The sequence below is a fragment of the Cricetulus griseus genome, chromosome 2 (assembly GCF_003668045.3).
Source record: "Cricetulus griseus strain 17A/GY chromosome 2, alternate assembly CriGri-PICRH-1.0, whole genome shotgun sequence".
In the NCBI taxonomy this organism is placed as follows: Eukaryota; Metazoa; Chordata; class Mammalia; order Rodentia; family Cricetidae; genus Cricetulus; species Cricetulus griseus.
This window is the reverse complement of record NC_048595.1, coordinates 185,232,500-185,250,873: the sequence shown is the minus strand read 5'-3', so window position 1 is coordinate 185,250,873 and position 18,374 is coordinate 185,232,500.

The window sequence follows — 18,374 nt, the reverse complement described above, 5'->3', positions numbered from 1 at the left end:
AATCACATTGAGAGTCTGATCTTAACTCTGAAAATTAATATAAAAACAGCATTTAAAAATTGCAATGAGAGGGCTCGGGGTGTGGCTCAGCAGAGTGCTTGCCTAGCAGGTAGGATTCCTGGTACAACAAACTGGGTGGGGCATACAAGCCTGTAATCTCAACACTTGGGAGGTAGAGGCTAGAGGATCAGAAATTTAAGTTTATTGGCATCTTCCTTGGAGACACAGCACGTTCCAGCACAGCCTGTACTGCATGAGACTAGAGAGGAAGAAGATATTTACAATAGCTGTGGTGATAGTAATATACATCTTCGTTTTCCCTGTGGTTTTCTTATTTCTCAGATGTTCCACAATGAGAATATAAATAGTTTATAGCCTAGGAAGGATTATTTTAAAACACTACATTTTGGCCAGGCATAGTGGCACATGCCTTTAATCCCAGCATTCAGGAAACAGAGGCTGTGGATCTCTGTGAGTTCAAGGCCAGCCTGGTTCCAGGACAGACAAACAAATAATAAATAAAAATAAAACGCTGCATTTTGAAGTATGAATTCTAATATAATGGCACTAATATTGCATTTAAAATTACTAGTATGTTCTCCCCATCCTCTCAGATTTAGGGCTAGTGCCAAGAATTACAAAGACTGTCCCTGGATAAGCACCTGGAAATCTAAGAGTATATCTAAAAACACTGGAAGCCTGCACTATAGACAGGAGGTGTAGCTGCTGTGTTTTAAGGTGGAGCAAAAATTTCTTATAGACAGGATGTGTAGCTGCTGCATTTTAAGGTGGAGCAGACCACTTTGGAATCATCTTTCCAGTTGAGTCTGTTGAGGACCTAGGTGCTTTCTTCCTTGCTCTATCTACCCCCCAAGAAGGAATTCCCAATGAGAAGCAAGGCTACCTGTTTGAGACCTGGGGGACTGTATATATTTATTCTGTGCTTACCACTGTCTCTCTTATCTGAAGCAAGCACCATGGGAATGGGGATCATGACTAATTTTATTCCCCCTGACGACACAGGTCTAAGCACATTACCTAGAATAGAATGATGAATATTGACCAATGTTCATGAAGTGAATGGTGTGTCTGTTTCTCCTCCACTACCCTACCACTCCCAGGCAAAAAAAAAATCCTCTCTAGAAAGGCCATCAGTCCTCTAGAAATCCTTTATATACCTCCTTTCTATTATTAACACTTTTTTCCCTCTTAAAACTAGCTGCAATCTTGACTTTTTACACAGTTTCATTTCAATGAGTCTTACAGTCTTTTTTTTTTTTTCTTTCAGTTTTTGCTTGTGAAATCCATCAGTGTTTTGGCATGTTATTTTGGTGCAAAATGCCAAGTGGGTACAACTCATTCTTTTAAAAATATTTATTTTTTTTCTTAAATTATATGTATGTAATACGTATGTGGATCTCTTTGTGAGTATGTGTAACATGGGCTGTGGCATTTGTGTGTCCCCCCATAAATAAAAAATTAAATACAATTTAAAGCAAAAATGATACATTGAGATTCCAAGTATTTATGAATGTGACCTTAGCTGGAAATAATTTTGCTAATGTAATCGATATTAAGGTGAGGTCACAGTAGAGTAGGCTGTACCCACTGTCAAGTGACCAGTGTCCTTATGGGAGAAACACAAGATCTCAAAGAAGAACATGGTGAGGATGGAAGTGAAGACTGGAGTCATGACTCTATAAGCCAAGGAACACCAGAGATGGCTGGTACCCACAGAATCTAAGAGGCAAGGAAGAACCCAGAGCCCTCAAAGCGGGCATTTTGATTCTAGATTTTAACCTCAAGAACTGTGAGGTCATATATTTCTGGTATTAAACGGCCCAATTCAGACTACCTTGATCATCCCCTTGCCCTTTTGATGTGAATATAAAAATCTACTAGTCTTATTTTTGGGAATTTGCATCTGAATGTATGAATGAGGCCTGGCTGAAATTTCCTTTTCCTTGGGGTTTCCTGTGAGTTTTTGTGTCATGGTTACTCTGGCCTCTTGCTGTGGGTGGCCGATGACAGTTAGCAGTGCTACACTTTCCAAGTCTGGGTAGGGTTTCTCATTTCTCCTTCAAATGCTGCTGGAGTTAATTTATTATAAAGTTCTAAATATGTATTTGTAAGAAATTCATTGAACAATCATCTACATTTTCTACTCCATCAATTTCTACATGGAATATTTCTATTTATTTTTAGATTGTTAATATAAAATCGTACAAAATATCTTGTATTTTGTACGATTTTATAGGTAGGTAGGGCCTATAATGTTTCCTTTTTTCTTTTTGACTTTATTTGTTGTCGTTGTCGGCCCCTCCCCCCCTTAAATGCTCTGCCTAGAAATCTACTGAAAAATACAATATATTTGATACATTGTATTTAATTTATGGTCTCTATTTTATCATATTTTTTCTCATTTTCTAGGACTTTTATTTACTATTTTCTGTCTTCTTATGTGTGTTCCAGTGCACATGTGATTGTAGCTTACAAAACAAAAACAAACAAACAAAAAACAGCCTGAGGTATGTCAAAGACCCTGTCTCAAGAAAACAAACCAAAATAAAAATATTTTCTCATTGAAAGTTTGACCTAAGTAGTTCATGAAGTGTGTGTGTGTGTGTGTGTGTGTGTGTGTGTGTGTGTGTGTGTGTGTGTCGGGGATAATCTAGGGATATTACTATCTCCAGAAAAAAAATATGTTATGTATGGAGAGTATATTTGTTAAACTTACTTTTGGCAATAAATGCCAAAGGTCAGTGATACCGATTAGGTATGTGATATGCTTTGTAAACTGAGAACTTCTTTGTTAGGCTGAAGGAAATAAGAGTATAGTCACCTAAAATCACCAAGATCTTGGCCCTGGGATATGGACCCAGGATTGCTGGGACATTATTTGGCTCCTCCTTTGTCCTCATATTTTCCTTGTACAACACTTTTTTTTCTAGAGGTAGTAGTATCAGATACCACCCCCTCACACACACACTACATGCACACACATGCATACACTTCATGAGCTGCCTAGGTCAAACTTTTAATAATACAATATTTTTGTTTTGTTTTCTTGAGACAGGGTCTTTCACAGGTCTTTTCACAGTTTCTCAGGCTTTTTTTTTTTTTTATGTTGCCTAATAAAAGTCCTGCCAATCCCCAGCTCATATACTGTGATATCATGACACCATGTTTGATTAGATAGTTAAACTCTTAGCAGTCTTATGATTCCCAGAGGCATTCACACCTGAGCTCTCTCAGTCACTAGCCAGAGCAGATGCAGGCAGGATATCATTGGGGTTTCAAAACTGGTGAGTGAACAGTATTAATAATGACTGGTGTGCCAGTGAGTGACCCAAAGAGCACAAAGTAGGATTAATCCAAGGGAGAGGCTAGAAATGGTATTCAGCTTTCATGGAATGTGCCTGCTGCATGCAAGGTACAACGCATACACTTCCCAGAACAACTGTGTCAAAGGAAATAAGTATTGCTAGAAACTTCTGAAAACGAGGAATTGAAGTCCATCGGAAACTTTCATGTTCTTGCTTCTATGAAGTTCAAGTGTGATGGAAATTTCACAGATAACTAACTTTAAAAGTAGGTGGTCAAAATGGCTCACTGAGGACCATGGGTGTGCAGTTGGATTCCAGTATGCTAAGTGAGAAGTGGGAAGGGCATGTAAAGCCATGTTGCAACGTAAATGAAATAGAAGACTGATTAGTTGTGGATTTTATTCCAAAAACCAAAGGAAATGTTTTAATGTAAAGGAACCCAGACCCAGTGCTTGAAGTCCTGATGCTCCCTCACTCCCACTGCATTGATTTGAGTCCTAGATATGTCTTCCCTGACAATCCAGGCAACCCTGTTTTTAATTCTTTGGAGACAATCTGTTATTAAATTGATCTGTGTATTTATGTTCTGTCCTATTCACTGTTATTTACTATTCACCAAGGCTGCCAACTTTTAAACAGTCTTGGTGTAAATGTTTGTTCCCAAACCTTTGCTGATAGATGTGTTTTATGTAACAGTTACAGAGTCCATTAACACGAAGGACTGAAACACAGAAAGAAACTGCACAGATTTATAAGCATGTGCAGTGCCCTCACCAGAGAGAGACACCAGAAATAATAAATCCAAAGTCAAAGGAATATTCTTGAAGCTACCATTACAGATTTATCTACTTCAAAACCTGTTTCGTGGGATTGAATCATACGATATATTACATTTAAAAGGTAAAATACAAATCAACTCCTCTTGGTAATGGTTTCTCATCGTGTTTAAAAAAGCCTCACTGTTGTAGAAGAGAGAAATTCTGTTTCAAACCATCTGTCATTCACCTCAGCCACAGAAATTTCCTGAATGACATTTTTTTCTCATTAGAAGATGGAAACTCAAATGATCAGTATAGATACTAGTAAAATGCTTCTAGCACTGTACTTTCACATAATTATTATTAATAAGTAATAATGATAATAATAATAAATGTGCAATCCTGAGGCCCATTGCTGGTCACAACAGAAATCTAGAGGCCAAATTTCTCTTGACTGTAACTTCAGATATAATTAGAATCTTCAGAAGCCTCCCCACACCCACACCCAAGAAAAAAGCTGGCCGACCTAAAAGGGTGGCATCCATCTCCTCGTTAAAACATCAGGCTGACAAAGTCCATGTGCCCCTCTGTTTCAGAAAGTCACAGCTCTTTTAAACACTGGCATTCTTATCATTTTGTGTGCTCTGTCCTGGCCACAGGCTGACCGGGCCTGTGGTTTTCTCGTGGGTATCTTTACCCCATCTGGTGATAAGTGAGTCTCTGCTAGGGTTCTGGGGCTGGCTACTGCTGGAGAAAGTGAGCAGATAGTGCATATTTGGAATTGTTGCAGAATCTATGCCTTCTGCTCTTGTTGTTTTTGTTTGGGGTTTTTACCTTTGCTTTTGACTGTGTATTTGAAGGTAGGTGAAAGAGATGGTCAGGGCATTTGAATGTCAGTTTAATATACTTTCCTTGAAGAAAAAAGACACTTACTGTAAATCCAGCCTATGTTCACTATCATGAGGATAATCCATGGCCATAAAATTAGAGTCAACTATAAGAGGAGCTGCAGGTCACTGTTTTCACATCAGCCTTTTACAAACTCATAAATTATTTTAAGAGTGGAAACAAAAATTTTAATTGCTTCTTAAACGTGTAGCTGTGGTTGTGGAACTATCCTAGTAACTATTGGGCAGATTTGCTTTTCCTGCATGTGTATAGCATTGTGTTTAACTCATGTTAGTTCTGGAAGGCAAATAGGAGAAACATTTGTATCTCCATCCAACCCCCCAGATAGATACTGTTGATGTGTTGGTGTTTTTCTTTGCATTCTTCCTATCATCCTAAATCTCATTCAACTTTATATTTAATGTTTTATTCTAATGAACTTAATACAATGCTATAATGCTTTGGGTTATCTATTATAGTGAAGTATAAATTAGGAGCAAACATGGTTTTGGAAGAAGTTAAATGATTTACAGGAGTGAAAAATTTTGAGGATCATCTTTTCTGCAATAGCAAAATTTCTCAAAAGGGAAGTTTGTTGTTGTTTTCAAAGGTTGAAAACATCACACAGTAGTTTTAAGTTCAGGAACTAAACACTGAACTTGAAAAGAGAGCATGGAGAAGAAAGACCCTCAGCCTTACTCGGGAAGGATCGAAATACTCCCTGACTTCTCACATAGGCAACAAGGTTGCCTGCCAGCTCCTGGGACAGCCTGCTGGGTAAGAAGCCCTACTGAACCTATCCTGTAAGCACAAAGCATGGCTTGCAGCCCCCAGGACCAGAGGGGAATGCCAAAGGTCTTGCCTGCAGCATCCATCCAGCTTCTAGTCTCTATCTTTAAGTGTATCATTGCAGGAAGGGTTTTAACCTAGCCTGCATTTTGGTTAACAGATAAGAAACCCACAGAGAAATGAAGTAACCCATGCAGGACTGGCTCTGTTGCCAGGCAAGGGTCTGGAGGACAATGCCCACTTCCTTTCCCAGGTTTTTCTGCTGCCTCTTGTTTCCTTCTAGAACTGCTTAGAACTGGGGGCCAAAGTTAGTCTGTGTTAAAGCATGGGCACGCGTGAATGTTTTTAAGCCAAAGAGGCATCTCCACTGCCCTTTCCACTTGTGACATACACACCCATTGGAATGACTCTGAAAAGTCTCTTAAGTTTTCCATCCTTGAGAACAGGAAATGACAGAGAACGGGAAAAACGAAAGCTCTCAATAACAGGACTCAAAAAAATTAATAATCCTGCACCCTCAAAACTTCACATGGATCTGGGAATTTTAAACCCTTGGTGGCTAGAAGGTCCTTATAAAGATTTTTTAAATAATTTTTTTAAATTACAGTTTTAAAAGACACAACAAAGTTATTAAGTCCATCACCAAGATGTTACTAAAATTTTCTGTCTTCAGAAACCAGAGAGCTGGCTGGGTGACTAAAGGCACTTGCCACCAAGCTTGATGACCCGAAATCAACCCCTGAAACATACCCCCCCACACACAAAATACACAAATAAGTACATAAATAAGTGTAAATAATAAGTCCTGCCTTGAATAACAGTTATTATATAAATTATAAATTATCTTTTTATTTCATACAGAATTATAAAATAAGAAATGATGAATCATGATGATATTTGTGTTTGCTTTATTGAGGAGTTGGAAACGGACCATTAAATTACTCCGCATCCCTCTCTCACTCCATTCCTACTACTGTGTCAGAATATTTGAGACTGGGTGATGTATACATGGCAGATACTTATTTCTCACAGTACTTGAGGCTGGGCACTAGCAGGCTCACACCTTCTTGCGGTGTGGCTCAGACGACAGAGTAGCAGCTGTCCACAACTCTTACACGAGGTCAGTGGGCCCATCCAACAGAAATGGCTCCAGCTCTCCATACACTAGTCAATATATGAATTTTAGGGGTACACCTTCAGACCACAGTAGTCACTGAATGCTTATGTGCCCCTGTTCTAGATTTGAGCATATAGTACTAAAATAGCCATTACCCCCTGCTCCAGCCCCCACCCCATCCTGGTATCTATTTATTTTTGTAAAGGACTATTTCACCCCTAGAGGCTGCATAACGATAGCCCTTAAATTTTGGCAGATTGAGTTTTGCTTTTTGACCAGATAGATGGAAATGAAGTTGCTAGGGTTCCTATTAAGCCTCAGGTTGCTGGAAGTGACCCCTATAATTCGGGATTGTGTGGGTCGAAAGCTGGTCTGTCCTGGAGGAAACTGAAATCACGGGAAGGATAATGAGGGCACCTAGTTAGCAGCAGACATATGCGTGAGGCCCACCCAGAGAATTCCAGCAAGAAAACAAACAAACAAAACACAAAACCAAACAAAAAACAAAGACAAAAATCTGTTTCTCTGCCTGCAGCTGCCTGAGTTGTGAATGTACATGCAGGCAAAACCTGTGGTTGATCTGTCCCTATGCTTGGGAGATTATTGGCTGAGGGAAATCTTTTACCATTTCCCTGCACTATCCCATGTTAGTCCTGTGCAGAGATTTGAGGAAAGACTTGGAGTTTCTTCAAAGCACAGCCTGGCATCCCAGGGGCAGGCCAGGAAGGAGAATCTCATAGGACTGGCTCCACATTTTGTTCTCATCACCATCACCACTCTGGAGCGTGACAGACTACCTCAGTTAGGGTTTCTATTGCTCTGAAGAAACACCATGACCACACAATGCTTATAAAGGAAAACATGAGATCGGGGCTGGCTTAGGGTTTCAGAGGTTTAGTCCATTTACATCATGGTGGAACCTGGTGGCATGCATGCTGGCAGACATGATGCTGAAGAAGAAGCTAAGTCCTGCATCTTGATAGGCAGGCAGCAGGCATAGCTTGAGCATAGGAGACCTCAAAGCCCACCACCACAATGACACACTTTCTCCAACAAGGCCACACCTCCTAATGGTGCCACTCCCTGTGGGCCAAAGATTCAAACATATGAGCCTATGTGGACCATTACTATTCAAACCACCACACAGATACATCCCTACAGAAAGGTGAACTTCCTAAAGACTAATCAGGAGTGAAAAATACAGAGAGAGAGAGAGAGTGAGAGAGAGAGAGAGAGAGAGAGAGAGAGAGAGAGAGAGAGAACAGTTTTAAGGAAAAGAAAACCAGTTAGAAAGATCTATTGATAGGTAGATAGGAGATAGAAAGAAAGAAAGAAAGAAAGAAAGAAAGAAAGAAAGAAAGAAAGAAAGAAAGAAAGATAGAAAGATTGATAGATGAGGATATGTTATAAGAAGCACCATGAGGCTATTTCATCAGAGTGTACTTACTCTAGGAAGGCTATGGCATCACTAGGTAATATGATTTATGGAACCACTATCATGGCTGTACCATGTGCTGAAAGATCACAATGCTTGTTAGATTTTGCCAATTTGACACACACGCAAATCAAAGTCATACAGCTATTAAGTGCTGGACATTCACACCTAGAAGTCTGGCATGTGACTGTAGTCTGTGTCGACACCACACGTTCACCCAGAGTCATTCACAATGACTCCTGGTATGGCTCTCTTTTCCTGCTGCACTGACCCCACCCCCACCACTTGAGCTAGAACTTCTTGCTTCATTACACTGGAACATCCTTCTGTCTAGGCTCCAAATTTCCACATCTGCGGCTGGAGTTCATCATGCCCCATGAGTAATATTTTTAGCATATAGCACATATAAAAAATGCCCTCTGTAACACACTTTTCAGTTCACTTTTACTTTTCCTTCTTGTTCTCCAAAGGTTGGAGTGCAGCATTCCTGCAATGAGCCTGCCTGTCACCAGGAAGCCATGCTGCTAGAGAGTGATGGCTCCACAGATGGTGAGACCAGAACTCTTAAAAGTGCTGTGAGTGAGGCACCTGTATTTGGAGCACAGTTAGAGATTTTGGAGTCTCAAACCTAGTTCTCTAGCCTTCCCAGAAATTCCACAGGGTACCTAATTCCTTTTAATTTTACTTTACTTTATTTGGGGTAGCTGATGTGGATTCTGCCACCTGTAATAAAGAACCCTCACTAACACAGGATGGTCTTGAACCTCTCCCCATTGGAAAGGCCCCTCTAAGCAAAGCACATCGGAATACTATAGCTCCGTTTTTATTGAGCAACTGTGAAGTCTTTTCCTTTGATTCTCATTTGAACCTTCAGTTCCAGAGGGTGAGTAAAGCAGGCTGTACACTGAATTCAAAGGACCTGGGTCAAAGAGCAAATGGACAGGACAGATAGCGCCAGCAGAAACCAGCAAGAGGGTCCACAATTAAAGATCAGGTCAAGCTGGTTGGAAAAGTAAAGCCAGGATGCCAGGTGTGAATCAAGTTTTGTGGACAATATTTGGCAAAGGTAGAAATGTTTCCTGAAGGTGTTTGGCCTCTCTGCTAGTCTCAGCACAGCCACATCGAGGATATGCCTAGCATAGTGTGTGCACACCTGTGCTGAGAGGATCTAAGGAACTAGTATCTCCTATGCAGGCATCAGAAATGAAGAATTTTAAAGTAATAATGCTTTGGGCCTCTCCCAAAGATTTTTTTCCCATTTAACTTTTGGACTTTCATTTAAAGGGAAATTCAGTTTACATTGATCTTTATAATGTATATAAGCAAATATATTTATATTTACATAAGTTATTTATATGTCATCTCTGATACTCTATTTTTTTCTGGGTGGTATTCTTGAGTTAAAAACACACACACACACACACACACACACACACACACACACAGAGAGAGAGAGAGAGAGAGAGAGAGAGAGAGAGAGAGAGACATACCAACACACCATTGCTTTCTTTCTTGGCAGTCCTGGAGAGCAAACCTAGGCACTCATACATATCAGGCAAGCAAGCATAGTCTACTATTCACCTACATTCCTGGTCCCTAAACTATCTTTAATAATTAAACAATTAAACATCTTACATTTTCCTAAACGATCAGCAATGTGACTCAGCTTCTGTGATTCTCAACAAAACAACAGGAACTCCTTAGCCAGGCACACTGTAACCCCCAGCCCAGCAGGACCAGAAATTTCTTCTATGAAACCTTCCACTCAACACACCGCTGCTTGCACCAGAATTCTAGTGTTCACTGTACAACACAGCCTCCCATGCTTGTATAAAATTCACAAATACTTTAAGAGACTAATAAGATGGTTTACTTCATGCAGTCTTGATTACATCCAATTCAAATGGACTAACATGTTGCCAGGAGCTGTGTGATTTCTGGGTACATGGGTCCCACTCTCTAGGTCATACTAATCTAAACCTTAGTCCTGTGGTTTAGAAAGCTTTAAAGAAGTATACATTCTGGAAACTGGTCACAAAGGCTATTCTCTGAAGACAGAAAGCAAGTGTGTAGCAAGGCTTTTAGTTGTTACATTTGTTTCTAAGCTATAAACATGCCTCATTGATATTAAAAATAACACTTTATTTAAAAATGTAAAGAAAGGGGAATACAATACTTTCAGCCCAGTTACATCCTAGCATTCATTAGTTCTATGACTGAGCTCTTTCTTAACCACAGAAACCAGCAGACTCTGGATTATGGAGTGAAAAAAGTCTCACTCAACCCTATTTCAGCTCAATGTTGCTAATTCTCTGATCAGAACCAGGCTTGTTTACATAAGCTTTATCTTCCATTGTAATGAAGTTGTGTATGTATAAAGGCTCAAAACTTTCCCCAGATTATCAAGTTGCACTGATTAGAAAAGTATTTATGATTCCTAGGGGCTGGGGAGATGGCTCAGTGGGTAAAATGCTTTTTTTTGTTTGTTTGAGACAGGGTTTCTCTGTGGCTTTGGCGGCTATCCTGAACTAGCTCTTGCAGACCAGGCTGGTCTCGAACTCATGGAGATCCATCTGCCTCTGCTGAGTGCTGGGATTAAAGGCATGCGCCACCAACGCCCACCTTGGGGTAAAATTCTTTTAAACAGGTTCGTGGGCCTGAGTTTGGATTCTTAGCACCCATGTAAAACTCAGGTACAGTTCTGCCCACCTGTAACCCAAGTGCTGAAGGCAGATCTCTGGAAAAGGTTGCTTGGCTACCCTGCATCAGTGAGTTTCAGGTTCAGTGAAAGACTCTGTGGAGAGCAATTGTGGAAGACACCAGACACCAACCTCTAGCTTACACACAGGCACAAGGCACACGCATGTACAAGCACACACACACACACACACACACACACACACACACATACACACACACACATGCATACACAGCTACTTGCATATACACATAATGTGCACACACACACATATATACATATAAGAAAGAAAAGTAATTCTCAATGAGGATGATGTTGGCTGTTTATCACAAAGTATATATTTGTGCTAGACTTTGCCTTATATTCAGCAACAAAATGTGGTCTTCTGAGTTGCTAGTCTAATGTGGAAAGAAATATGGAGCATGTGTAACAAAAATAGCTCAAGTGTAGAATCACTTGGGGAATAATTTGGGCTTACATAGTAAAACGAAAAAAAAAAATCTCCAAAGTCATATTCACCAGAATTACATCCAAGAACAACGTTTTATTTAGCAACTAACTGAGATGAATAGCAGCTTCAGTAGCTCTAAGCAAAGGCTCTATTCATCAAATTTAAGGACATAGGCAAAGGAAATTGATTCATTTCTGGACCTGATTGAGTTTCCACAGTTAGATGCATTGGAGTGAGACACGACCTGAATGCGCCAATTCTGTGGTCCTTTCCTGTATGTAATCTGGTATGGAGCACTCCACCCTGTGTCCTTAAGCTAACCAGGCTCCCTATATGGAAGAGTATCTTATCTCCATGTCCCTTTTAAGATAATAACGAAATCTTTAAATGCCCTGTGATCTCTTAACAGAAAGCAACCTTCTCTTAGGAGATGCCTTTATTTATGAAGCAGAAGACAGGCCGCGGCACACTGGAGTGGCTTATGGAACAGGATTTGTTGTCTTGAATGTAGCTGGTGTCCACCCTGTCAATGCCTGTTGAATCTGTCAAAGACCTCTTGTTAAAATCATTCCGTTGGCTGTTGTTAAACGATGTCTTTTCACCTCCTCCCCATCATCTCGAGAGTCTACTTGGCAGTCAGAAGGTCCTTCTGTGACATGTTTTCACTCACTTTCATAGCACTTCGGAGCTGCTGGATCACTGGCTGGATGGCTTAGTCAGCATCTAGACTGGAAGCTCTTAAAAGGCAGGAATGAGGCTGTCTCATGCACAACACACAATGCAAGGAGCTCAGAGAATGCATGAAAAATACTTGTGAAAAGGTTAGTTGCCACCCCTGAAATCCAGGCTGGGGTTGCTTTTCTGTTCTCAACATACTGGAGGCTGGTTTACTGTTGGCATGCTAAATTCTTTGTTAACTCATTAACTTGTATTCTCAAGCCTTGCTTTTGAAGGTACAAGACCCTTTGCTTGAACCTGAATCTGGCTGTTAGCTATGGAACCTTAGACAATTATACTCTCCCAGCCTCAGTGTTCTCATTTCTACAAATGAAATGACTGTGCTTTTTTTTTTTACAAGAGATTCTGGTATTAAATGAAGGCTTACATACATATATGTAACAGAATATGTTTACCCATCATATATCCATGCAGTAGAATCTAGCTTGTCATCAGTGCTCTAAGTAGCAAATGTTTCTTTCTATTTTATGTATATGAATGTTTGCCTGCATGTATGTTCATACTCTGTGTGAATTAATTGCTTCTGGGGGGCCAGAAGAGGACACTGGAGCCTCAGAAACTGAGTTACAGACAGTTGTGAGCTGCCATGTGGGTGCTGGGAACTAAAACTGGGTCCTCTGGAAGAGTAGCCAATGCTCTTAACCTCTGTACCACGACTGCAGCTCCAATAGCAATGTTTCTTTTCTGTATATAGCTCAAGTTACTGAAGTATAGAATCTCTTAGATATAGTGAAAAGGGAGCTCTAAACTATTTTAATAGAATCAGAGGAATCACAACTCTGAGGTCAGCCTAAGCTACATACATAGTGAGATCCTATATACAAAAAAAAAAAAAAAAAAGCATCACGCAAACAAAAATTAGATGGGGGGGGGAGACTATTTATCAGCCTCACAAATATACTATAAAAAACCTAATTAGGAGAGGAAGAAAAAGAGAGAGGGATAGATAGATAGATAGATAGATAGATAGATAGATAGATACAGAGATACAGAGATACAGAGATACAGAGATATATAGACAGAGTCTTTTAGTGGTGTTTCCTAAATCCTTTAAGTTGTTGTATATTTTAAAGCTAAATTATCATCTTGGTGTGGGGAAGGGGAATTTTTTTTCACTAGTAGGGTAATGAAACACTAAGCCCTTGCAACAATGAAATAAATCCTAAGTGTTTTCTTGAACTAACAGTTTTTAGATTCCTTTGCCCCATATTTTTCTGATTACTCTGTGGGAGCAAGACTGATGTACCATAAATATCTAGGTGTCACTTGTGCCTGTTGGATATATAACAGACTCACACTTCTGTCACCTGTCCATGAATGTGTGATATGTATTTCTTCTTCCTTCCCTAGGGCCACTTTTCTAATGAGAGTTGGTATCATGAAGTACATTTTTAGATGCTGCCTATTCACACAAATCAAAATGATCTACTATGTTCTCTTGCAATATGCAAGCTCAAAGGAGAAAGATACATTCATCACAACTTGGACCTTAAAATATAAAAAAAGAAGATCTCGGTTTTCTTATTGAGCATATATTTTAGTGGCCGTTATCTCAATAGCAAGAATATGCAGCATTTTTGCTCTATTCCTAATAGCCAGGAAATGGAAACAGCCTAGATGTCCAACAACTGATGAATGGATAATGAAAATGTGGTCCATTTACACGATGGAGTATTGTTCAGATGTTAAGAAAAAAATTAAGAAATTCACAAGTAAATGAAGAGAGCTACAAAAAACCTTTCATTCAGAAAGAAAAATGTCAGTACTTTCTCTCACTTGTGGATGTTAGCTTTGAATCTTCAGATGTGTGCGTTCCATTTGCGATACCCGTAGAGGTCAGGAATTAACAAAGGGCTATGGAGTGGGGAGGACCCTCGAGGGAAGGAAACTAGAACATCATAATATATAGGACTAAAGGGAATACTAAAGGGAAAGGTAGGGAAGGGAATGGCTAACAGGGTAGATGAGGGAATCTGGAGAGGGACAGGTAACACTAGAGGTCTTTCGAGGAGCCCATGTGAAGCCTACTACTATAGGAGCTTCCAAAAATATAGACATATTCATATAGAAAAAGAGATTTGATGAAATTGCTCTACAATGGAGGAGGGAAACACCCCCAGCTAAGTACCTCATGCTAGCAAACCAAACACCAGTATCAGGAATGAGCTTCCTCTTCTTTTTAGTTGTTGGCCAGTGGGGTCACATAGACAATTGTTACCAGTCCTTAATGATAATACCCTATTGTTGAAGACAACACATAAAATACTAGCATCATAGACATCAAGAAATCAAGCTGGTGTTCACTGGAAACTTGATTGCTACTGGTTAATTATTATAGTGTTGGAAGGTGCTATGCACACTACTGGAGGAGAAGGGTAACATCAATCTCACCCAGCTGTGAATCCTGAAAACTACACCAATGACTGTCCAGATACGCTCCCCAGTGCAATAGTGGGAGAATGTTATGGGGATAACCAACCACTTTTTTAATTGCATTTAAGGTTCACTCCATGAAATGTGACCCCTGTGTCACTAATAAAGGAACCAAGATCCTATTGCTAGATAGGTCATAGGCCCTATGGGAGAACCTAATAGTATTATTCTGCTAAATTGATAAATTATTAAAAGTACTCCTAATGACATATAACTATACCCATAGATCAGAGCATCTCCCAACCCTCTTCAGAGAAGCTTCTCCTTGCTTTAGATGGTAATTAAATACAAAGAGCCTCAACCAGTCAACATGCAAAGAATAAGAAACTATGGAGTTCTCAGCCCTAAATGCAAAATACATATTACGCCCCTCCCACAAAGGCTCTAGGATCTTCTTGAAAGAGAAAGCAGGAAGATTGTAAGAGCCAGAGGTGGTGGATAACATCAAGGAAATGGTGTTTTCTGGACACAACAGGGCAGTTGCACATATGAACGCAACATTGATTGTGACAGCATGAACAGGACCCGTGAAAACTCAAACCAGACAAATTCCACCACAGAGGGGAGAAGGTCAGCAGCGAATCTCACCATGATCTGAGGAGCTATTGACATTTGATAGCTTCTGGGACAGGGAGAGTCAGTTTTATTTAGTGATGTGATCAGAGTCCAGGATAGGCCCCACCCCTAGTTGGACAACACAAACTCAATTCAACTGTACGGGGCACTCTGAGTTGGACGGGAAGGGAGAAGAGGGTGGAAAGGATGCTTATGGGAGGAGCTGGGGTGGATACGCTCAAATACATTGTATGAAATTAATAAAATAATTAAATAAAATAGTGTTTAAAAGGAATATGTAGTGAGACTTCATGGACGTAGCTTCTGAAATTTCTAGGAGATCCAATCTTAGAGCAAAGTCCCGGGTCCTCTGGCTCTTACAGTCTTGCTAGCCCTGCTTCAACGATGATCCCTGAGCCTTAGGTGCAGGAGTTGTGCCTAAACATGACTTGATGCTTATATGGAAGAAGGGAAAGCCCATGAGGCCTCAAATTTAGACAAAGAACTACAGGCAACTTAGGAACGCTGAGAGCAGGAAGTGGTACTTCCCAGGGAAGAGCACACTGAAACACCTAATGTAAGCTCTAAAAACATACATCCAAGTAGCATGATACAGACTGAGAGTGGTTTATACCTAAGTATTCTGTAACAAACAGACAGACAGACGGACAGACAGACAGACGGACGGACGGACGGACGGACACACACACACACACACACACACACACACACACACACACACACACACACACACGCACACACGCGCACACGCGCACACGCGCACACGCGCACACACGCACACACAGTTTGAAGAGAGATACCATGGACTTGAAAGAGAGCAAGGTGAGTATATGGGGTTTGAGGGAAGGAAAGGGAAGGAGGCAATGATGTGGTTGTATTATAATCTCAAAAAATAAAGAAGTTATTTAAGAAGAATATTTAGCATTCACTCACCTTTACATGATGTAAACTTTTCACTATCTTAGTTTGTGTGGAGAAGACATGTGTCTTAGGGTTTCTATTGGCTGTGAAGAGACATTATGACCACAACAATTCTCATAAAGGAAAACATTAAATTGGTGTGGTTTATGGTTTAGATGTTTAGTTCATTATCATCATGGTGGGATATGGATGCATGCAGGCGACATGGTGTTGGAGAAGGAGCTGGCAGCTCTACATCTTGATCTCCAGGCAACAGGAAGTGAGTGAACTGTGTCACTGAGCATAGCTTGAGCAAAGGAGTCCTCAAAGATCACCCTTCCACACACACACACTTCCTCCAGTAAGGTCACACCTACTCCAACAAAGCCACACCTCCCAATAGTGCCACTCCCTGTGAGCTTATGAGGGCCAATTACATTCAAACTACCACAACATTCATCCTGTGAGGTGTGTGGCACAAATCACTGTTTCTCAGATAAAGAAATTGTCAGCGGAATAGAAGTGGCTTGCCTGTAGTGACATAGCTAATAGATATTAAAGCCAGTGCTTAGCCTATCCTCCTATTGGTAGTTGGTGTTTCTTCTTCAAGTTGCTTTTGGTTATGGTGTTTATCACAGCAACAGAAAACAGACTAGAACAATTTTCTTCATTAAAATTCCACATGTCCATTTTAAAAATGTACTTTTCTGCTCCCCAACTCTATAGTTACCCCATTCTTGCAATGTTTCTATATTGTGTGTATGTTGTTTTCAATTTTCAGGTGTGTATATATATATATATATATATATATATATATATATATATATATAAAGACTGGGTGCTTCCATTAATCCTTAATGGGGATGATGCCTCAGGCTGGGGGAATCAAGCCGAAGAGTAGATGGGCAGTTTTGTCAATATGGACTCTAACATTGGCCAGGAAAAAGAAGAGTTCCATGGAGTTTTGTTGTGTCAAAGAATAATGGGGTGCCTATCCGGAGTAGTAGACAATGATCAAGATGGCAGAAAGGTTAAGAGTGAAGGGAGAAAGCCAGACATGCCTTGCATGGCTGTAAAAGTTGGTTGGTTTGCTGGGCAGTGGTGATGCATGTCTTTAAACCAGCACTCAGGAGGCAGAGGCAGATGGATCTCTGTGAGTTTGAGTCCATCCTGATCTACAGAGAGAGTGCCAGGACAGCCAGGGCTGTTACACAGAGAAACCCTGTCTTGAAGAAAAAAAAAAAAAAAGAGGTGGGTTAATTTAGTTTTGTCTGTCTTGGTGAATACAGTTTCTGGTGAAAATGCCACTTGTCTTGGTTGTGATAACAGCATGTGGATGAGGGCTTTCTGTCGACCTCAAACGCTAGTTTGAGAGGAGCTGGGGTGATCCGTGCAGAGCCAGGCAGCTGCAGGGGAAAGGGAGGAGGTGAGAAGACAGAAGGTGGGGAGGAGGGGAGAGTTGGGAGCCTTGCTTGTGCCGCCATCCTATGCCCCCCTCCCCTGAACACCTTAGTGCTCAGTCTCATAAGGCGCTGTATTTAAATTAGTATTTAAGATGCCAACTTATAGACTGTTTTTTCTTCTTCCCGTACTTCAACTCTTTGTCTTCATCCCTTCTGTCAGAGAGTTATCCCTGGTCAATAATCTCAGAAAGAGAGGGTGACTGACCAGAAGTCAGAAACAGGCTATAAGTTGTTTATTTGGGGGGTTCCAAAAAGCCTAAATAGTTAGGAACACTTAGGAGATTGTGGGTTTAAGAGAGGGAGGAGCTGTACCTTCCACATCCAATTGAAACAAGACTCTCCAGGACGGAAGTGGAAATGGGGAGCTAATGAGGGAGAGAAGGTATAAAAGGAGAGAGGTTTGGACACCCAGACCGGAGACTGAGTGATGATGTCAAGAGAGAGCCTTGGGGGCAGTGAGGCCCTAGAGACTAGCAGATGAATGAAAACAAGCAAGCAAACAAACAAATAATAGGAAAGGACATAATTGCTCCTAGGTGTGGCAGAGGAGAAAGTTTATCATAGCTAGTGGGAGAGCACAGATAGAGGTAGGGACATCTGGGACAGTTCAGGGTGGACATGACCAGGCTGAGCTGAGCTGTGGGAGATGGGGAAAGAAAGGGAGGGGGGAGAGAGGGAATCAGGTGCAGCAGCCAAGAGGCCAAAGGTACAAGAAGAGGTTGGGTATCCCAAATGTCTGGATTATATAGGGAGGAGCCTCTGGTGGAAGGGCAGCCCAGTCCCTGGCCTGGAGAGTTCAGGA